The sequence below is a fragment of the Callithrix jacchus genome, chromosome 1 (assembly GCF_049354715.1).
Source record: "Callithrix jacchus isolate 240 chromosome 1, calJac240_pri, whole genome shotgun sequence".
Taxonomy (NCBI): Eukaryota; Metazoa; Chordata; class Mammalia; order Primates; family Cebidae; genus Callithrix; species Callithrix jacchus.
This window is the reverse complement of record NC_133502.1, coordinates 209,966,153-209,982,090: the sequence shown is the minus strand read 5'-3', so window position 1 is coordinate 209,982,090 and position 15,938 is coordinate 209,966,153. Positions and strand designations below refer to the sequence as shown.

General features: G+C 50.2%; 1 long non-coding RNA gene and 1 pseudogene across 1 annotated transcript; both read right to left on the bottom strand.

Moving 5' to 3' along the window:
• Positions 1 to 4,935: 4,935 nt before the first annotated feature.
• On the bottom strand, positions 4,936 to 6,894 carry LOC144578162 (uncharacterized). Its single transcript, XR_013523454.1, has 2 exons — positions 6,772 to 6,894; positions 4,936 to 6,291 (listed from the first exon to the last, which is right to left on the bottom strand). It is a non-coding gene; the product is annotated as an uncharacterized LOC144578162 (long non-coding RNA).
• Positions 6,895 to 13,065: 6,171 nt separating this feature from the next.
• On the bottom strand, positions 13,066 to 13,750 carry LOC144578160 (FUN14 domain-containing protein 2 pseudogene; annotated as a pseudogene).
• Positions 13,751 to 15,938: the final 2,188 nt, after the last annotated feature.

Here is a 15,938-nt window from a genome sequence, read left to right as displayed (position 1 = left end):
ACTGCCCCCAGGCCCTCCCCTCCGAATGTCTGAATCCTGCAGACGGTGGCTGCATGGTGGTAGAAACCGCTGTGACCCACCAGGCCCGGCCGAGTGCGGAGAAGGGATGGTTGCCTGCCCTTGGTCAGTGGCACGGGCTCTGCAGAGAGGCAGTGACGATGCCATAGATTGTGACAAGGGTTGCAGTTGCCCAAAGTGGGGGCAAAGCCGCCCATCTTGCAGATAGAGACACTGAGTCCCAGAGAGGGAAAGTGGCTGTCCTGAGCACTGGAGACCGGGAGCCGGGACTCTTCTACCTCTCCCCGCTTCCTCTTCTGGCCCTGACCCCCAGAGCTTCCCTGGGGAAGGCAGGTAGGCTAGGGAGCCCCATAAGGTAGAACTGAATGCAGAAACCCTGTTCACCGACTCCTCCCAGAGCCCCCAGATCTCTGCTTCCAGGGTTGGGGTTCATTTGCTTCTGTGATAGCCTGCGATGGGGCACACGAGGGGTCCCCTATCACTCCAAGTCCAAGGAGTACCCCAAGTGGGGTGCTGCTGTGCCGCGTCAGGCCAGCGTGGCAGGAGGCCAGGGCCCCCGGCAGCCCTGAGGCAGCTGGACAAGGCAGCCGCCAAGAATGCCAGGAATGCAGAGCGGCCGTGTCTTTCCCGCTCCTCTTCCTCCCCGCTCCCCACCAGCCTGGAACAGGATATTCCCTGTTCAGGGAAACCCAAGTCCGGTCCCCTCATGGGGAAACCATGGGGCATCTGGTAGGCACCGTTCCTGCACTGGGATGGGGTGTTCAGCATGGGGGAGCCGGGGCGAGCAGGATCCATGAGGCGCTGCTGGGGAGGATGCAGGGGTCTCAGGGGTTGGCTCTGTGTGGGCTCAGCACATGTGGGGGCCTACTCCGTGCTAAGGGCTTCAAGTGAATTAACCCGCTCAGCCTCACATCAACCCTGGGAGCTTCTGCTTTGCAGATCAGGAAACTGAGGCACACAGAGGCTGAGGAGCTTGCCCGAAGACCTCAGCTAGCAAGCGGCAAAGCCAGGCTGGAACCAAGGCCAGTCTGACTCTAATTCCCAGACCCTCAGTCATGGGCCAGGTGGCCCCAATTCAACTGTAGCCGTGGGGGGCCACGGCCCCCGTCCTCACATGGCACCTGTGAGAGAAGGGCACGATGTTCGAAGCTGGAGTGTTTCGAAGATGGCAAAGGTTTGTCTCAGAGATGCAGGGTCTGGCCCTGTTCCCAGGGCTGTTCTTGCAGAGCCTAGCACCATGGACTCCAGAGTTTGATCAGGATGCAGATCATTGGCACCATGAGGGGCTCCTCTGGACCCTCCCTGATGAGCAGGGGAGGCCATCACTCTGAAGATCCAGGGATAGGAGGTGGGGCTCTGGGAGAGCTGAAAGGGAGACACAGGCTAGGAGTGAGGAGCACATGGGACTAACTGGACCAGATCCTAGGGGTGCTGTGCCCTGCCCTGGGCTGCGCACCTACTGCCCTCTTCAAAGCCAGCCCACCTTGGCCCTTTGGTTTAGCTGCAGGTCTGGGGCACTACCGCAGTGGGGTCAGGTGCAGCCAGACAGAGATGTGGAGGTCCAGCCTTGGATGGCAGGTGGAGAACAGAAAATACAGAGGCACAGGCTGAGCTGCGGCCCTCACAACCCCCAAAACCACCCCAAAGTAACTGGAGACCAAGGGACCATCTACACAAGAAATTCTCCACATTTAGAAATCAGGGAAACTGAGGCATGGAGAGGCCACATGACTTGCTCAAAGTCATAGAGCTGTCACCTAGTGGAGCTGTGATTTGAATCCTGGTCTTTCTGGGGGCCACCTGGGGGCCCCTCACTATCCCTCCCTTCTCTGCTAGCCCCCTGAAGTCTGACTGGTTCTGTTCCAGTGTGTTGTCCTGTACAGGCTTCAGGTCCCCCGGGGGGCCAGGGTCAGGTAAACAGGATCCCAGTCGCACTCCCTGACCTTGTTTACCTCCCAAAAGAATGTGAAGCATTCTTCCCCTTCCCGGGCTGTGAGTCAGCTCTCAGCAATGCGCCACAGGCTGGCTGCGGGCTGCCGGTCCCCCATGCAACCCCCTCTGGACCCCTGCCCCTTGCCTTCTCACCCGGTGACGTCACTGATGTCACCCCCTCCCCGCACCCCCGAGGAGCCCACCAGGCCTCCAGTTGCCATGGTGATGGCTCACAACAGGAAGCACGGCCCCATCCAGGCCCGCGCTGGGGCAGAAACACAGGAAGCCACACTAAGGATTGAGCCGCATTGTCAGCCCCGTAAAAAACAAAACAGGACAAAAAGATTTAATGAGAACAATCAACCCAAAGAAAAAGGAAAAAAAAAAAAAGGCCAAAAAAACAAACAAAGCCAAACAGCCTGAAGGCAGGGGGCTGGCAGGGCTCCAGGGACCCCACGTTTTCCCTCCTAACACAATGTGGGCTCAATCATACTTCCTTCTCAGAAGGAGCTCCTGGGGGTGAGCAGCAGCTGCTGAGGCTCCTCTGCCGAGGCCTCTGGAACTACCCCTGGCCACCCCTGGGAACCCCGACCCAGGTCCAGCTCTGTGCCCTCTACTGAGGCTTTGGGGGACTGGATGGACTAGTCCTGCCCCCATCTCCCCAAGTATTACCCCTCCCAAGTCCTGCTAAGGAACATATTCAGTTCAGTGAGAAAGAGCACGGGCTCCCGGGCCACCCAGATAAAAAAATCTACTCCCAGGCTGGGCACCGTGGCTCAAGCCTTGTAATCCCAGCACTTTAGGAGGCCGAGGCGGATCGATCACCTGAGGTCTCGAGTTCAAGACCAGCCTGGCCAACATGGTGAAACCCTGTCTCTACTAAAAATACAAAAGAAATGACCCGGGCATGGTGGCACGTGCCTGTAATCCCAGCTACTCAAAAGGCTGAGGCAGGAGAATCGCTTGAACCCGGGAGACAGAGGGTGCAGTGAGCTGAGATCATGCCACTGCACTCCAGCCTGGGCAACAGAACAAGACTCCATCTCAAAAAAAAAATCTACTCCTAGCCCAGCTACTGGCTCATTGTGAGATTCTGTGCAAGTGACGATCTCTGCACCTCAGCTTCCTCATTGGTTTTGGAGCCCTCGCCATCATCAGCATCCGCCTCCACGCCTCACAGAGGTGTTGCAAAGCTCAGGTGAGCTGGCACATCATCTAGCACCCAGTAGGTGCTCGATGCGTGCAGAAGAAACTCATGGAGGATGAATGAATGGGGCAGAAATTCCATGGAGGCAGCTAGCTCAGCTCTAAACTAACCATCAGAATGGGCAAGATACTCCAGGGGTATGGGGCTCCCTGTCGCTAGAGGGGGCAGGCTTGTGAAGGCTGGGTGGGACCTCTTAGAAGGGACTGAGCCCTGGAACAGGAGGGTGTAGGGGAGGAGCAAGGCTCCCTCCCTCCAGCAGAAGGCTCTGGCCCAGTGGTCCTGTCTGGATAATCCCATCTAGTCTGATATCTGGCTGATGCCCGCACGGTGTCTATGGGAAGAGACCCTGCAGTGTCAGTGAGCAGTTGGTGGTGCTGGGACCCCGGCTCTTTCTCCATTGCCTAGAGAGTGTAGGTCCTGGGGAAGAGGAGACCACCATTCTAGTCCATTTAGGAATGTGATAGATAAGAATGATCCCTGGCTGGGCACAGTGGCTCAGGCCTGTAATCCCAGCATTTTGTGAGGCCAAGTCGGGCGGATCACCTGAGGTCAGGAGTTTGAGACCAGCCTGGCCAACATGGTGAAACCTTATCTCTACTAAAAATACAAAAATTAGCCAGGCGTGGTGGTGGGCACCTGTAATCCCAGCTACTTGGGAGGCTAAGGCAGGAGAATCACTTGAACCTGGGAGGCAGAGGTTGCAGTGAGCCAATATCATGCCATTGCACTCCAGCCTGGGTGACAAGAGTGAAACTCTTTCTCAAAAAAAAAAAAAAAAAAAATCCCCGTGAGACAGTGACAGAGCTGGACTCCAACCATGGCCATGTCAGGCCATCCCCTGCCATGTGGTTCAGTCCAGCACCTGCTGTTGTCCCAGTGGTTCCTGCCAATGGTTGCTGATAGAGCAAGGCCTGGCAGGGCCCGGGCCACGGAGTGGGGGGATGGGATGGTTAGGCAAGAAGGCTAAATTTCAGAGCCTGGCTCTAAGTGGTCAGAGAGGCCATGCGGGGGAAATGGAAGAGAAAATGCTGACGGGACTTCATTTGGTAAGGACAAAAGTGGTAGCTGTTCCACTCAATGGCATAGCAGGGGCACAGGTGTGGTGGTGAGAAACCCCAAGATATTCTGGTCACGTGACCCAGATCCGCATACCTGGAGTCGAAGTTGGTGTCACAAAATAAAGAGAGATCCCATGAAAAAGAGGCTAGAGCCAGATCGCAGAGGGCCTTGGTGTCACAGCCAGGAGTCGGGAGCCGGCACCCTAGGCACCAGGACACTGCTGGTGGCTTTTGACCAGAGCAGTGATAGGTGCAGCCGGGTAATTTAGGGTGATGCCTCTGAGAGGGTTAGGAGCAGAGGCTGCACCAGGAAACAGCACAGGATGGGAGGTCAGGGAATCTGGGCGCTGCTGACTTGGCTTCTTTTCTTTTGAACTTAATAATAATGAGACATAATCGGTGTTCAGTCAGGCCGGGTGTGGTGGTCACACCTGTAAATCCCAGCACTTTGGGAGGCTGAGGCAGGTGAACGACTTGAGGCCAGGAGTTCAAGTCCAGCCTGGCCAACATGGTGAAACCCCATCTCCAGTAAAAAATACAAAATTAGCTGGGTGTGGTGGCGCACGCCTGTAATCCCAGCTACCTGGGGGGCTGAGGCAGGAGAATCGCTTAAACCCAGGAGGCAGAGGCTGCAGTGACGCAGTGAGCCAAGATCACGCCGTTGCACTCCAGCCTGGGCAACAAGAGAGAAACTCCATCTGGAACGCAGACAAAAAAAAAGGCGTTCAATCAATATTTATTGAAAGAATGAATGAATGGCAACTGCCTTATACTGTGATACTTATTTTGCATACATTGTCTTGTCAATTTTCACTACAACCCCACAAAATAGGCCTCATTTCTCCCTGGCTTTACAAAGGGGAAAATGGAGGTTCAGAGAGGTTGAGGGACCTGCTCCAGGCTGCACAGCATGCTATGGTGGGGCTAGATTCCAGCCCAGATGATTCCCACCCGCCATCTCACACTGCAGTTTACCCCAGGCCTTGGGGACACACAGATAACGGAGCTCCAACCATGTGTCTGAGTAGCCCCCAGATTCGAGGTCTCAGTTTTTCCAGCTGTGGACTGAGGGCTGGTGGAGGAGTGCTGAGGGAGGAGGCTGCCCTGGGCCCAGCTAGAAGGCAAGACTGAGACAGGGAGGAAGGGAGGGGTGCCCCGAAAAGAGGCAGGATAACTGTGGGGCACTTGCAGGAAAGGAGCAGATGCCAGGGATTGGTGAGGGGACAAGGGGAGGAGCAGACGTGCTGAGGGGCAGGAGCAGGTGGTCAGGGGCTGGGAGGAAATGCATCTTGGCCACAGCCCGGGGTCCCAAACATAGGCAGACGGGGGATGGTGCAAGGGGGCTGCACCTGGGGCCTCAGGTGGGACCCGGAAAAGACACGCCTGCCCACACCTCCTCCTTCCTCTATCCTCCATCCGGCACTACTCGTGCACCTGCCCCTCCAGCCCCCATCTGGCCCTGGGGTGGGAGTGATGAGGACCTCTTCCAATCCCTGGTGGAAATCCTCTCAGGGGCTGTTGAAAGGGGCTGTAGGAAGGGCTGTAGTCTGTGGGTGGCTTGGGTCTGCAGCAAGGGAGACTGCTGCAGCAGGGGGTAGCTGGCAGCACATGGAGGCTCCTGGGAAAAGCCCATGGGAAGGGAGCCAGGGCTCCTTGGACAAGAAGGGACAAGGGGTTTCCACAATGGCGGAGGAAGGGGTGGTGGCCTCGGAGCCACCAGGCAGGAGCTCTCATTTTGGTTCTGCTCTACACAAGGGGTGGAATTCTCGGCAAGTGATTCCCCTCCCTGGGCCTCAGTTTCCCCATCTGTAACAGGAGGGGATCTGACCCCAGGGAGGGGCAGCAGGCAAGCCCGGTGCTTATGAACGTGGGTCTGGTTGGGGCTGGACTGTCTGGGCTCAATCCTGGCTCCGGTGCCCGTGCAGACAGGCCCCATGGTGAGCGCCTTCAGAAAACAGGATGTGACCCAGCCCGCAGGTGTGCAAATGTCTGGCTCCATCACTCCACAGCTGAACGGCTTTGCAAGTGTTCTCTTCCATCTTCCCGTGACACGCTCATCATCCACAGCCCTCCGCCCTGTATTGTAGAGAGTGCTGATGGCGGACACTCAGGCAGGGAAAGCAGATGGGGCAAGTCCCCTTGAGGACCTACTGTGGGTCCTGCAGGTTCTGCTCTGGCTTCCCTAGGGCTCCATCCACCCAACACTCGGGGAAGCTGGGACTGAACTGAGCACCGGGCAGGCGGACACTGGGGTCCTGGCGCCACCTGGTGGGCAGAGAGAGTCCTGCTGTTCTCCAGAACTCTGGACCGGGACAGGGCATCAGGCGTCCTGTAGCCATCCCTCTCTACTTTTTATTCAACCTGGGCTGACCTTTTTACAATTTTAAATTTAGTTTTTTGGCCAGGCACTATGGCTCACACCTGTAATCTCAGCACTTTGGGAGGCCAAGGCAGGTGGATCGCCTGAGGTCAGGAGTTTGAGACTAGCCTGACCAACATGGCGAAAACTTGTCTCTACTAAAAGTATAAAAATTAGCCAGGCATGGTGGTGCACACCTGTAATCCCAGCTTCTCAGGAGGCTGAGGCAGGAGAATCGCTTGAACTTGGGAGGCAGAGGTTGAAGTAGGTCGAGATCATGCCACTACACTCCAGCCTGGGTGACAGCAAAACTCCATCTAAAAATAAAATAAAATAAAACAGACCAGGCACGGTGGCTCATGCCTGTAATCCCAGCACTTTGGGAGGCCGAGGTGGGCGGATTGACTGAGCTAAGGAGTTTATGACCAGCCTGGGCAACACAGGGAAACCCAGTCTCGACTAAAAATAAATAAATAAACAAAATTCATCTAAAATTTTAAATTGAGTTTTTTTAGGGATGGATTCTTGCTATGTTTTCCTGGCTGGTCTTGAACTCCTAGGCTCAAGGAATCCTCCTGCCTGTAGCTGGGTCTACAGGGCGCCTCCGTAACAGCTTTCCCCACTCCCACTGCATAACCCCATCTTCTGCTCCCTCCCTGCCACTTGCTGCAGACCAATCCCTCACTGGGCCTTTATCTGTTCAAATACCAGACCCCTATTGTGTGTGTGGCCCCAGGCAGAGCACCAGGAAGATGACTGAACCAGGCAGTTCCCTGTCCCCCCACAGAGGAGCTGGGGAGGCGGGGAGACATGCAGACCACAGTAGAACCAGGGCTGTGGCTGAGGGGAGCCCAGAAGTCTTGCTGGGGGCAGGCAGAGGGGTAGCCAGGGGAAGCTGTGGAGGAGGAGCTGGTCGGGCTTCCTTTTGAAAGCTGGATGAAATAGTGATGGTGGAAGTGTTTAGTAAGCAGAGAGGGGGTGGAGAGGCATGCCAGGGCGGAAAGGCCCTGAGCTGAGAGCCATGGAGGGGTTATTCTAGGGAGTGACATTGTCATTCCACTGCCAGTGTGGGATGGTGGAGGTGGCTGAAGTGAGAGGTACTAATGGCTACGTGTCTTGTAGGGTGAGTGGTGGTGGCTATGGAGGTTGGGAGAAGGGGTCGTGAGAGGAGGAGGGAGGTGAGCCAGAGGAGGACCTGGAATACTCCTTGGGTACCTGGCTTGGGTACCTGTCAGTTCACCTGGACAGGTAGGTACTTGAAAAAGGAATGGAGGAGGGGGAGGAGATGACCTGGGAGAAGAAGAGGGGAGGGCACTCAGGTCTGCAGCTGTTCAGTCTGAGAGGTCCTGGGACTTCCAAGAGGAGTCATCCGGGGGGCAGTGGCAGCAGGATGTGTGATGTAACTAGGGAAGAATTCACAGTACCTGGTGACCTGTGAGTTAGGAGGAAAAAGTCTAGAATGTTCCCTTGGTATAGCCTAAGACGGTGCTTCTCACAAATGAACGTGCACGTGAGTCCCCTGGGGGTCCAGCTACACTGTAGGTTCTGACTCAGTGGGTGTGGGGTGGCACCTGGGAATCTGCATTTCTGACAAGCTCCCGAGTGAGGTTGAATCTGCAGATCTCGGACCACACTTTGAGGAGGACAGATGGCCCAAGACATTTAGAGGCTGGTGGCAGTTATCTTTGAGATCAGGAACCCCGATAGAGGTGGAGGTGGGTCTGAGGGTTTGGGTTTTTAAATATGATTCTGATGCCTCAGCTGGTAAGGCAAGCCAGACGTGGGTATAGACACACTGGCAGGGTAGAGGTGGCTGCATAATTTGTGGGGTCCCATGCAGAATGAAATCATGGGGCCCTTTGCTCAACAATTGTTATGAATTTCAAGACAGCAGAGCATGAAGCCACGTGCCTGCCCCTTTGAGGAGGGAAGCCGTGTGACTGATGGACCACCTGCCCATGAACCTGGTCCTCCTGGGACGGGGGCTCAAGGCAGGGAGGTGAGGGGCTTCCCCTCTGATAACTTCTGCTCCCCCCGTGAAAGGAGAAGGCCCAGCTCAGTGGAGGGCACCAGCCTTTCCCAGACTGGGGTATCCAAACTGACCTCCTCCCTGCCCCATACCCCAGTTAGTTAATTCATCCCATGTTTTCTCTCTCTCTCTCTCTCTCTCATCTAGGCCATGCTCTCATCTTCTTTTTTGTTTATTTGTTTTGAGACAGAGTCTCACTCTGTCACCCAGGCTGGAATGCAGTGGCGCCACCTCAGCTCACTGCAACCTCCACCTCCTGGGTTCAAGGGATTCTCTTGCCTCAGCCTCTCCAGCTGCTGGGATTACAGGTGCCTGCCATCACGCCCAGCTAATTTTTTGTATTTTCAGTAGAGACTGGGTTTCACCATACTGGCCAGGGTGATCCTGAGCCACTGACCTCAGGTGATTTGCCCGCCTTGGCCTCTCAAAGTGCTGGGATTACAGGAGTGAGCCACTGCGCCTGGCCTCATGTAACTTTTGAGTCTCCCAAAACTTAACTACTAATAACATACTATTGATCATAAACAGTCAATGAACGCACATTGTGGATGCTATATGCATTATGCATTGCAGTCTTACAATAAAGTAAGCCGGAGAAAAGAAAATGTTATTAAGAAAATCATCAAGAAGAGAAAATATATTTACTATTTATCAAGTGCAAGTGGATCATCATAAAGGTCTTCATCTCCTCGTCTTCATGTTTTGTAGGCCGAGGAGGAGGAGGAAGAGGAGGGGTGCATCTTGCTGTCTCCCAGGTGGCAGAGGTGGAAGAAAACTCATGAATAAGTGGACCCACACAGTTCATACCCATGTTGTTCCACAATCAACTGTAATTTGAAATTTTCTAAAATCTTCATTAAAAATTAATTCTATAACATATTTTATTTAACCCAATGTATGAAAAATATTATCATTTCCACATGAAATGAATATCAACTTATTAATGAGACATTTTACAGGTTTGGGGTACTACATTTTTTAAATCTGTCATGTATCTAATTTTATTCTTATATAATTATTCTTAAAATAATAATTTTATTCTTACATTCTTACGTCTGAGTTCAAACTAGTCACATTTCAAATGACAGTCACATATGGCCAGTGGCCACTACAGCGGGCAACAAAGATTCAGGATATCCAGAGTGATGTTAAATGGAAATGGGGATTCATCCAACCTTGCCTTGTTACAGATCTCAAGGGAACGTTTTCCACATTTCACCATTAATTATTTGCTGTACGTTCTTCATAGAGACTTTTACCAGGATAAAGACATTGCCTTGTATTGGTAGTTTACTACAAATTTTAAAACAAACAGATGTCGAACTGTTCCTGACTTATTATGCAGGAGATTATTATACTGAGAGGATCATGTCTTTCTCCTTTTTCTTTTTTTTTTTTTTGAGATGGAGTTTCACTCTTGTTGCCCAGGCTGGAGTACAATGGCATGACCTTGGCTCACTGCAACATCCACCTCCCAGGTTCAAGTGATTCTCTGGCCTCAGCCTCCAGAGTAGCTGGGATTGCAGGTGTCCACCACCATGTTGGTTTAAGATGTTAAACCAGGCCAGGCACGGTGGCTCAAGCCTGGAATCCCAGCACTTTGGGAGGCTGAGGCGGGTGAATCACGAGGTCAAGAGATCGAGACCATCCCGGTCAACATGGTGAAACCCCGTTTCTACTAAAAATACAAAAATCAGCTGGGCACAGTGGCGCGTGCCTGTAATCCCAGCTAGTCAGGAGGCTGAGGCAGGAGAATTGCCTGAACCCAAGAGGCAGAGGTTGCGGTGAGCCGAGATCGCGCCATTGCACTCCAGCCTGGGTAACAAGAGCGAAACTCTGTCTCAAAAAAAAAAAAAAGATGTTAAACCAACATTGCATTTCTGGATTAGATCCAATTTTACCATGATGTAGTATCATTTTTACATGCTACTCGATTTGATTTGCCGATATTTTATTTGAGAGTTTGATATCTATATTCATAAGTGACACCGGTCTGTAATTTTCTCTCGTGCTGTGCTTGCCATAAAAAGAATTGGGAAGCATTTTCTCTTTTTCTATTATGTGGAAAAGTTGGGTAGCATTGGAATCAGTTCTTTCAATAGCTTATAGGTGAAGTCTTCTGGGTCTGAGTTTTCTTTGTGGAAGCGTTATCGATTCAGTTCCTTTAATGATTATGGGGAGGTCTGATGCCATAGGACTTCAGGGTGCTCAAGTTCCAAAATAATTTCATACCAATTGGTATGTAGCCAACACAATCAACCTCCTAACTGCAATGACTCTTCCAGGAATGTCCCAGATCCCCCAGACCTTCTGATGACACTTAAGTCACAGAATTATTGCCTGGATAGCCTTCTGGACCCTGCTCCATGTGAAGGCTGAAAAGTGTTTTAAATGGCCAATGACTGGCTATGAAAGTATTTCATAATTTGGTACTATGACTAGGGATGGTACTCATTCAGGTTTTCTCTTTATCTTATGTCCATTTTGGTAAGGTATATTTTCCTAGGAACTTGCCCTGCCTTTTCTTTTTTTTTTGAGATGGAGTCTTACTCTGTCACCCAGGGTTCTGGTTCAAGCAATTCTCCAGCCTCAGCCTCCCGGAGTAGCTGGGATTACAGGCACACACCAGCATGCCCAGCTAATTTTTCTATTTTTAGTAGAGACAGGGTTTCACCATGTTGGCTAAAATGGCCTTGAACTCCTGACCTCATGATCCACCTGCCTCATCCTCCCAAATCGCTGGGATTACAGGTGTGAGCCACCGTGCCCGGCCTGCCCCTTTCATTTAAATTTTGTATTGTAATGAGATTATTCATAATATCTGCTTTATTCATTTTTAAAATGTCTGCAGGTTCTTTAACTCTTAATTACCATTATTAGTCAATTGTGTCTTCTCTCCTTGATCAGTTTCAAAAGGGGTCGTCCATATCATTAGTCTTTTCATAGAAATAATGTTTGGTTTTGCTGCTGATCCCAATTCTTTTTATTATGATTTTTTTTTTGTTTTGTTTTGGAGATGGAGTCTCACTCTGTCACCCAGGCTGGAGTGCAGTGGTGCGATCTCACCACACTGCAATCTCCACCTCCAGGGTTCAAGCAACTCTCCTGCCTCAGTCTCCTGAGCAGCTGGGATTACAGGCACACACCACCACATTTGGCTTATTTTTTATAACTTTAGTAGAGATGGGGTTTCATCATGTTGACCAGGCTGGTCTCGAACTCCTGACCTGGTGATCCACCCACCCCGGTGTCCCAAAGTGCTGGCCTCCCAAAGTGCACGCCCAGCTAATTTTTATATTTTTAGTAGAGACGGGATTTTACCTTGTTGGCCAGGATGGTCTCTAACTTCTGACCTCTGGTGATCTACTGCCTTGGCCTCCATCCGAAAGTGCTGGTATTACAGGCGTGAGCCGCGGCACCCCCGTCCGAAAGTGCTGGTATTACAGGCGTGAGCCGTGGCACCCCCGTCCGAAAGTGCTGGTATTACAGATGTGAGCCGCGGCACCCCCGTCCGAAAGTGCTGGTATTACAGGCGTGAGCCGCGGCACCCCCGTCCGAAAGTGCTGGTATTACAGGCGTGAGCCACAGCACCCGCCTATTTTCTCCTTCACCTTTACTCTTAACTTCCTTTCATTTTCTTTGGTTTACCCTGCTCCTCTTTTTCTAGCTTCTTGAAACAAGTGCTTGTTCATTTTTCTCAGCCTTTTCTCTTTTCTAATATAGGCACAAAAGGCAACAAACTTCCCTCTAAGTAGTGCTTTTGCCATAGCCCAACATTTTTACTATGTAATATTTCTCTTCTCATTCAGTTAAAAATATTTTTTCATGCTTAAAGGCAAATGTACTCAGTTCCTTTCCATGCAGCACACAATAAGGTTATCTATGTGCTTATTTCTTTTCCAAATCAACAGAGACGTTTCAGGATCCGCTGATCCTCCATGGTGAGCCATCTTGCAATACGTTTTGGTAAAAAAAAGGAACCTTCTTGCTGACCTACAGATTGGTCAAGTAGCAGGTGTACTGGGAGGGGAGCTAACGATTATTGTCTCTTCCGCCACCATCAAGCTCATGGTAGGGCCACACTAACTTGTACCAACGGATGCTTATAGAAGCCACTTGGATTTGCTACAGCAGAGAGAAAGGCATGGGGGAAGAGGAGGAGGGACTAGATGTCCTACGATGGAGTGTAGAGGCTGCTGGGTGGAAACAAACAAGAACAATAAAAATAAGGTGGCCAGGCGGTGGCACATGCCTGTGATCCCAGCACTTTGGGAGGTCAAGGCGGGAGGATTACCTGAGGTCGGGAGTTCAAGACCAGCCTGACCAACATGGAGAAAACCCCGTCTCTACTAAAAATATGAAAATTAGCCCAGGCCTGTAATCCCAGCTACTCTGGAGGCTGAGGCAGGGGAATCGCTTGAACCCAGGAGGTGGAGGTTGCAGTGAGCCAAGATCACACCATTGCACTCCACCCTGGGCAACAAGAGCAAAACTCCATCTTAAAAAAGGAAGGAAAGAAGAGAGGGAGGGAGGGAGGGAGAGAGGGGGGAAGAAAAGAGAGAGAGAGAAGAAAGAGAGAAAGAAGAAAGGAAAATAAGGTCATCCTTCTTAGGATGCCATGCCAAGCAGAAAGCCTCTGAAAAATCCCCCAGTCACTAGAACATTGTTCTTCACAAATGACACCACCTCCTCCTCAGCTTTGCTCCTGACCCTGGTAGGTATCTGATTGCTCTTAGCTTCTTCAGGTGCTCTTTGGCTTTCTCTATGTCCTTCTCCACTCGTTGCCAGTCAACTTTGATGTACCCAGTATGGTTTGCCAGCTGAAGGAAAAAAAAAATCCACCTCCCACAACTGTTGCAGCCAACTTTCCAACCTTGTGGAATATGAAACCCGTGCACCACTCAGTGACACCTCCAGTGAACGGATGGGTTGCCATGCTATACTTTTCGGCCAAAGGTCCAGATTCCTGCTGGAACAGCTTATGCTACCATGGCTGCTTCTCAGCAAATTCCATAAGGTTCAGGGATTCAAAGTTTCCCTCACAGTTTGCTTGCCTGGACTTGGCCATTTTGGTGAGCTCATCTCTCGAGGACACACACAGAGGATCCATGTGGTAGGACACGGAGTGGCGCAGTCATTACCATCAGTTGGCTTCTGGCATGTGGGACAGATTTCCATTCCCACAGGCGGCTGTGGAAGAGCGGTTAAAAATATTTTATAGGTCGGGCATGGTGGTTCACACCTGTAATCCCAGTACTTTGGGATGCTGAGGTGGGTTATCAGGATCACCTGAGGTTGGGAGTTCAAGACCAGTCTCACCAAGGTGGAGAAACCCCGTCTCTACTAAAAATACAAAAAGTTAGCTGGGTGTGGTGGAACATGCCTGTAATTCTAGCCACCTGGGAGGCTGACGAAGGAGAATCACTTGAACCCAGGAGATGAGGGTTGCAGTGAGCCGAGATCATGCCATTGTACTCTAGCCTGGGCAACAAGAGCAAAACTACTCCGTCTGAAAAAGAAAAAAAAAAAACACACGTGTATATATATACACACACATACATATATATTCATAATTTCTATTACAATTTCTTTTTTTGAACCATTAGTTAACATAAAAACATACTTCTTCAGTGGCTCACGCCTGCAATCCCTGCATTTTGGGAGGCTGTGGCAGGTGGATCACCTGAAGTCAGGAGTTGGACACTAACCTGGCTAACATGGTGAAATCCTGTCTCTACTAAAAAGACAAAAATTCGCCGGGGAAGGGGGGTGCCTATAATCCCAGGTACTAGGGAGGCTGAGGCAGAATTGCTTGAACCCCAGGGGCAGAGGTTATAGTGAGCCGAGATCCTGCCACTTCACCCCAGCCTGGGCGAAAAAGCAAAAACTCCATCTCAAAACAAGGAAAAGAAAAAAAAAAAAGTGCTTCTTACTTTCCAAACACATGGGGCTTTGAAGAAAACTTTTTATTATTCATCTCCGGCTTATATGTGTTGTGGTCAGAGAATGTACTGTTATTTCAAGCTTTTGAAATTTATTGAAATTAAATGTTTTTGTAGGTATCCTGTATGTCTTGAAAAGAGAAGAATTTTACCATTGTTGATAGTGTGCTATGAAAGTCCATTAGTTATTAATTATGTTTTAATCTCCTATGTTATTGAATATTTGTTGTCTTCTCCTACCAATTACAGAGGGATGTGTTAAAACCTCCCACTATAATTGTGGAATTGTCTATCTCTCCCTCTACCTCTCTTCTTGTTTCTTATATTTTAAGACTATGGTATTTGCATACAAATGTGAATTGTTCTCTTTTTCTGGTGAATTGGACACTTTTCATTATGAAGTGACCTTAGTTATTTCTAGTGATGTTTTCCCCCTCGATATTAACGTAACGGCCCCAGCCTTCTTTTTGTTAGCATTTGCATGGTACTTTTCCCCCATGTGCTTACTTTTGACCTTCACTACCTTTACGTTTTGCAAGTGTCTCTTGCGGATTTATCTTGTAAAATGCATGTAGCAATGTATGCATTCTGACAATCTTTGTATTTAAACTGCATTATTTAGTCCACTTGCATTTACTGAATCGCAGAATATCTGAATTTATAGCTATCGTCTATTTGTGCCATCCCCGCCTCATCTTGTATTTATTTTTCTCTCCATTCTTGCCTGCTTTAGGGTTGCCTGGGTTGGTTTGATCATTCTTTTTCCTCCTCCAATCATTTGGATAAATATACACTGCATTTCCACTCCTACAGTGTTCATCCCAGTAACGACAACCTGGATTCTTCAATCTGTCAGTGTGTTTGAAACCTTATCTTCACCTTCCTCCTGAAGAATACAAGGATCTTAAAACACTTTAACTCCACTCACCCAAGTATATACCATCACTGCTGTGTATTCCAAATGTTTTCATCCAGAAGACACTGCTATTGTTTCACACTATCAATGTTCTTCATTTTTCTTTATTCCCTGTTGCATGAGAGCTCCGTCTGGGATCATCTTTCTCCTGCCTGAAGTTCCCGCTTTGGAATCTCCCTCCGGAGAGTCGGCCAGTGGCAGACTATTAAGTTTTTGTATTTCTGAGTGCCATGATTTCCCCTACGTTCTGGATACATCTGCTTCATACCGGATAATCCTTTAAAGACATTTTCATTGAATATATAATTCTAAGATGATGGTTATTTTCTCTCTGGCTTCCGTTCTTCTTGATGAAAAGTCAGGTGTGAATCTATTATTCCCTTTTTCTGAGTGCCAGAAAGAGGTGTTGGATTTTATTCTGAGGGGAATAAGGAGGAAAGTTTTTCAGCACAGGGCGACGCCGTCAGATCTGCATTT